Genomic DNA, 7,330 nt, shown 5'->3' on the forward strand with positions numbered 1-7,330 from the left:
GCTCTCTGAGACTCAAAACATTTGAGATACTTTGACACCATATATGATGGAAATCCATCATAATTTAGCATTGCTTCCTGGGACCTGAAGAGACAGTAACAGGTAGACAGAAAGGTGTGGGGATGGCAAGTTTTCCAGTAGCGGGAACAACATATCCAAGGCTCTGGAAGTCAGAGAGAGGCTGGTTTGCACAAGGAAGATATTTCTCTCCTAGCTCTGAAATTTATTACACTGAACTTGTTTGCTTTCTTGGTATCCCTTCCTCCCCATGCACACACTATATCATAAGAACCCTGTTAGTGTTTGATTTTTTGCATCTCAAGAGGCCTAATCTGGGAATGGGATCTGGGGGGCTAGGGAACTGGTGTGGGGTAGGGACTTTAATATATACTTTTTATCTGTTGATTTTAATTATCTGAAAGTATTATAGAATCAGAACTAAAATAATCAAATATGCAATTAATTTACATGTTTGCAAATCTAAAACATAAAATGCACATATTAATGGGGAAACATAGCATTTGCAATGCCATCATTCCTTCAGTGATGGCCACAGTCAACCATTTTTGTGTGCTTTTGTGTCTCTATACTTTTCTCTGTGCATGTGCATGTACACACACACACACACACACACACACACACACACGTCTCTATTTTTAAAAAAGCCCTTTCCCCCATTTGGCCTTAGAGCAGCGGTTCTCAACCTATGGGTCACGAACCCTTTGGCGGTCAAACGACCCTTTCATGGGCTCAGCTAAGACTATCCTGCATATCAGATATTTACATTACAATTCATAACAGTAGCAACATTACAGTTATGAAGAAGCAACAAAAATAATTTTATGGTTGGGTCACAACATGAGGAACTGTATTTAAAGGGCCAGAAGGTTGAGAACCACTGCCTTAGAGGATAAATATATTTTTATGTCAAACATTATATGCCTGCATCATTTTCCTTTTTTTTTTTTTTTTTTTTTTTTTTTTGGTGCCCTTGACCAGAATCGAACCTGGGACCCTTCAGTCCGCAGGCTGACGCTCTAGCCACTGAGCCAAACCAGTTAGGGCTGCATCATTATTTTTAATGTCTCTATGATATTCAATTTCATGGGTATACCATAATTCATGTAATCACCAGCCACTTCAAAAAGCATTTCCGGTTGTTTTCTGGTTGTTATGGTTACAGCCCTCATTCCAAAGAGCAAGGTACAGAACAGTGTGTACAGTGTGCTACCACTTAGGTAAAAATGGACTAGGTACCTAATGATCAATATACTTAATTCACTTGGAGAGTTACTGAATTCTTTACCAAGAAAATGTTATAAACAGTTTTTTTAATCCATCAAATTTCAAATTAACAGTAATTTATTCCCACATTAGTATACTATCGTAAAAATAACCCATAAAGCCTGTTACACAGAGAAGCCTACCCCCTTAAACCCTTCCACCTTCCTCCATATCCTGTCCCTGCCTGCCACCCAAAGCATTTTTAAGAACAGGTCTTTTAAAAAAATATGTTGTGTTTTTTTGTTTTTTGTTGTTGTTTTTTTTATTTCAGAGAGAAAGGAAGATAGAAACACTGATGAGAGAGAAACATCAATGTAAATTGGTGCCTCCCACACATCCTCTACTGGGGATCAATCCTACAACCTGGGCATGTGCTCTGACTTGGATTTGAACCAGTGACCTCTTGGTGTATGGGGTCGACACTCAACCACTGAGCCACACCAGCTGGGCAAAACAGTTTTTTAAAAGACCTATCCTTTCCCTGTAACTCTATGCTCAGTGCCCTGTAACCTATGATTTTTCCTTCATGAATAACCTCTCACCACTGGTTACCACCTTAGCAGTGGCAGCCCTCTACTGTGCAGACACTGTCCGTTGCCAAGGGCCTAGTGTTTTGGAGATGCCATGAAGTAGTGACGTATTTTGTGGGAAGTAGAAATAATTTGGTCACCACACAAAGAAGCCTACCTTCCCTTTTTACCATGTCACCCACTGTATACCTTGCATTAGGGCCCTGGCCAGTTTGGCTCACTGGATAGAGCATCGGCCTGGGGACTGAAGGGTCCCGGGTTCGATTCCGATCAGGGGCATGTACCTTGGTTGCAGGCACATCCCCAGTGGGGCGGGGGGGCGGTGCAGGAGGCAGCTGATCGATGTTTCTAACTATCCCTCTCCCTTCCTCTCTGTAAAAAAATCAATAAAATATATTTTTTAAAAAAGAATGAATTTAGGACCTATTTTTCTCAATAAGCCCCTTCTTAGTAACCTGACAACCAAGGTCTTTTGTTTTCAGGAAGAACTTGCTATAATCAATCACCTCCATTTCCCAGAGAGCCTCCAAGGGCTGCAGCCACTCTAGCATGCCAAGAGGGCTCTTTGTCTCTGTGATTTTAAGCACGTCTCTCTCAGGATGTCCACTTATTTGAGGTTGTGGCCAAAGAATGTCAAAGGAGCACTTGAATCCGCAAGTGGCAATATCACATTGCGTGGATTTGATGCAGCGGTGTAAGGAAGGAGAGGGAAAGAGAATGGCTTAACAGGGGAAAGTGTTGTGTTCCTACCGTGTTTGTATTTCTGTATAAAAACATCTTTCTGTTTCTTCTTTTCACAAATGAGGAGGAATAGTGCACTGCAGTGGGCTACGAAGATCGTGGATACTAGGACCAGACTAATGCTTGGCTTCAAATCTCAGCACCACCATTTACAGACTGTGTAAATTGACTATGGTCCTTCACTTACTCTTGTGTGATATTTTAAATATGACAGTGCCTACATTAAAAGGTTACTATGAGGATCAATTCAGTGCATACTTGTGAAGTATTTAAAACAGTGCTGGGATATCGCAACTGTTTAATAAGGGTATTAATATGTCTGTGTATATCAGTTCAGAGGTAATTGGTTTTTTAAAAAATATATTTTTTATTGATTTCAGAGAGGAAGGGAGAGGGAAAGAGAGATAGAAACACCAATAATGAGAGAGAATTATTGATTAGCTGCCTCCTGCACGCCCCTTACTGGGGATCGAGCCCACAACCCGGGCATGTGGCCTTGACTTGAATCGAACCTGGGATGCTTCAGTCTGCAGGCAGATGCTCTATCCACTGAGCCAATTACCTATGGCTAGGGCCAGAAGTAATTGGTTTAAAATCAGTGTTCAGAGGGTCCAGATATCCCAGTTTGCTTAGCACAGTACCCTCTAGAATGGACACAAACATTGCTAGTGTTGAATTTATATGAGATTATTTCACTGTAATATGTGTGCACACACGTGTGTGTGTGTGTGTGTGTGTGTGTGTGTGTGTGTGTGTGTATGTGTCTGTGTCAATCCAGGCTGCCTGGAATGAATCAATAGACATTGTGACATTTCAAAAATTATTTCTGAGTTTCCTGCCTGCACCTGTCCTGGAGCTATACATTTTTGTCAATAAAATTTCCATGCTCCAGCATAATATTTATTTAAAAAGTAGTGCAACATTGGATTCCAAGCTTGATGAAGAGGAATCAATAATGGGAAACAGATCTATATTGTTTTTTTAAAGTATATTTTATGCTTACTCCCTAATTTCCATTTGTATGTTGCCTTTGGGTATAAGAAATTATTTTTGTTTAAATAGCAAGTTTTCATGAATCTAGCTGTAGCAATGTTCCAGTGAAAGAGGTTATGATTTTATTTTTAATTTTTTTCTCCTTAATCGAGTTTTAGAGGAAGGGAGAGGGAGAGAGAGAAAGATCAATGACTGGGAATCAAGCTGGCAACCCTTCAGTGCACAGGATGATGCCCAGCCAACTGAGCCACACTGGCCAGGGCAAGAAATTAAGATTAAGATTGTAAATTGCAATTTATCAAAATGTAATAATAAATAGTACTATTCTCAAAGAGACTATTGTGGAGAGCAGGGGTGGGAAAGATGCTACAATGTTTAAAGTATTGCTTTTTTTAAAATTTTAGCTCAAGGACTTAGATATTGGGAAAGAAGTTAGGATGTTCCCAAAGAGGAAAGAAAAACAGGAATTGGGGAGCGGGGAGCCATGTGCTCTAGACTCATGTAAGGGGATCTTTTTTTCAAATTAGCTTTTAGTATCGGGAAAGTTATAAGCTGCCTGCAAGTTAAGAGGCAGATAATAGAATAGTCAGACAAATTAAAAAATATATTTTTAATTATTTGAAAATGAAAAATGTTTTTGTTATGCTGCTAATTCTTTTTGTCATGCAGTTAAGAATTTGAGTACAAAGGACCATGTTTCATTTCACAGAATGTAGGTAAATACTGAGTTTGGATGATAACAGCAATTCAGTTGTTAGAATTGCTGAGATATCGATGTCTGTACTCCTAAGATAGTCATCCACATCTAATACAATTTTTACTGAAAAAATACAGGTACTTCATAGGGCGTAGCATCCTAGTAAAGTATTCTTGATCAAAACTAAAATGATCTTCTCTGAAACCAACAAGATTTCATTCTAGCTTTCTAAATTTCCATTGGTTAAGGTGGAGCATGCGACCTGAACAACAAAAGTAAAAGACACTACAAGAAGAATGGATACCTGACAAGGTTCAACAGACATGTGAAATCAAGCTTCTTCTGTTCTACCTTTCAAATTGGGCCCATTCTGAGAGAGAGAGGGAGGGAGGGAGAGAGACAGAGAGAGACAGAGACCCAGGAACAGCAGTTACCTGGGAAGAAGAGGTGATGTCCTAACTGAAAGTCCTGTGCCACTCACACCTAGGGAGAATTTTCATCCACAGAGTTCCCCTGTGCTGGCATAGGTGATTAAAACTCCAAGAGAAATTCTTTCTGGACAGAGGATTGGTTCAAGGGGCCCTTGGAAGCCAGAGAATTTGGAAAGGGCAATCTTGGAGAGAAGGTCTTCGGCGACCCCTGTGAAAGAGTCCTTAGACCCCTAAAGGAGTCGCGACCCACAGGTTGAGAACCGATGCTTTAGAGGGTTTGGCACAGGTTGGGCGATGCCCCTGTTTTGCCCCGACTCCAAAAAGGGCCCAGCATTGCTTTATGTGTTAGCTGACTTTTTACTGCACACAAAACAATGCCACGCACTTAAAACCTGTACATGAAATGTTTATCCATGCACCACTAAAGTCAGCATGGACACTGACAGTGGCCTGTGTGCCTGCCATGCATTTGGCGCCTCTTCCTTGAAGGGATGCGCAAGCACTTGGCATTTGGGACTGGCCTGAAATCCCAACTCTCCCACCTACTGCTGTCTGGCTTTGTAACACCTGTCGAAAGCCACACTCCGCTTCCCTGCGAGGACTCAGTGAGGTTGCACGTGCAATCTCCCAGTACAGCGATTGAGCCCCAGCGACAGGGCAATAATAATGCCTTTATTAGATCCGGACTTTGAGAAACAGAACCAATGGCCATGACTGTACTCAGATCTGGGAAGGAGACACTTTTATGCACATTGTCTCAGGTGCCCTTTTCTGGCCACGAAAAGGGAGAGACAGTGCAGTGCAGAGAGCGGGTAGAAGGAGAAATAGGCCCAAAGTCAGCAGACTCATGAGACAACATCCACCGTTTCTCCCCTGTCCTCCCAGACAGGCTCCTGTCTTCTTCCATCCAAGCTGCTGACACGGGGATCACCTGAGTTGGAAGCTCACTAGACCTCACCTACTCTCGCTCCAGTTCTACTCCATGTCCTACCTACCGGGTGGCCAGCAGTGTTCTCTGTGCTAGGATAGAGCAGTGAACAAAATGCAACCTCTAGACCAGGGGTGGGCAAACATTTTGACTTGAGGGCCACAATGGGTTCTTAAACTGGACCAGAGGGCTGGAACAAAAGCATGGATGGAGTGTTTGTGTGAACTAATATAAATTCAAAGTAAACATCCTTACATAAAAGGGTACAGTCTTTTTTTTTTAGTTTTATTCATTTCAAACGGGCCGGATCCGGCCCGCGGGCCGTAGTTTGCCCACGGCTGCTGTAGACCCTATCACGCCCATCTGGTGGATGAAAGAGAAAAACATCGGCTTACAACACAGTGTGGCCACGGAAAGGGCAGAGTTGCAATGTGGCAGCACAGAGAAGAGGCCCCCATTCTGGAATCTGCTCATAAACTTCCCTGGGCCTCAGTTCCAGGGTCCTCATCTCTAAAACGGTTACGTTAATCATACTCTTCTCCGAATCGCGTCCTCTCTCCAGGATGAGATGCAAAGGGACCTAAAGAGACCAGCTATACTCCAGGAAAAGCCATGAGCTCTGTGTGCTGGTTTAGTCACACATCACAGGAGGGAAAGCATTCCAGGATCCCTGGGAATCTAGTCTGCCCTGCAGCCATGAGTAAGGAGGTGGGGCTTGGGGGCAGGATGGGTGCCATGTCCATCCTTTCTTCTGTGTCTTCACGTCTGCAGGAGGGGCTTCGTTGTTTATTATGTGTTCTGTGCTCTGAGGGCTTAGAAATGTACATGATAAGGAACTGAAGGGCTTCCTCACCCTGGCCTGCTAGAGAAGGTGGTACCAGCAGCAGCCTGTCGCCCTCTGGTGGACATTGCGAGTAATGCCACCTCGTTGGGCGCTTTTACCTGAATACCTGAGAACTTCAAAGGGGATAAGTGATGGCGTCTTCCTCAGAGTCTCTGGGAGAGAACCCTAGTAGTTGGGGTGCTTCCTCTACAATAAGTGTTCCAGGAACTAAGTAAGATCTTGCACGACCTCGCATGCCCAGAAAAGAACCTCTACCATTACATTTCCAGTCTTTAGCGGCTTCTGCTCAACCAGCTTCAACTGTGACTTAGGAAATGGATGTGGATGCATTCTTCCTATCTGCCCTTTATCCTTATCCTATGAACTGAGCCTTCTGGCTGTCATGGTGCCTTTCCTCCCACTGGGATGCCCGGTCCTGAGGCGGGCTCAGGGACATATACCCGGTTTCAGTCCTTGTGGCGCTCACAGCATGCTGGAGAAAACAAACATACAGCAAAACAAGGAACTACCACAATTTAGGGTGGGTGCTCAGGGCAACGGTGGAATTCAAGATGTCCTGATAACACATGTGGAGATGGAGCAAGATAACGCCTTTCAAAGGAAGGGACTTGCTATATGAGACACAGCAAATAAGGAGGAGCTGGTCTGGTGGAAAGTGGAACTAGAATTTTCCAGAGAGCTGGGATGATATAATGAGGTCTTGAGTTAGAGAGAGTGTGATGCGCATGAGGAACTGACGTCGCTTCTGGCCTCAAAATCAGAGGAAAAATTGTATTTCTTTGTTGTTCTCTGTACATATTTTGGAAATAAGGACCCTCACCAATTCATTCTGAACCCCGGGTGCTCAGAAGAGAATCTGACATATCAATATTCAAGAAATAT

This window comes from Myotis nattereri (assembly GCF_964212035.1).
Source record: "Myotis nattereri genome assembly, chromosome: X".
NCBI classification, from domain to species: domain Eukaryota; kingdom Metazoa; phylum Chordata; class Mammalia; order Chiroptera; family Vespertilionidae; genus Myotis; species Myotis nattereri.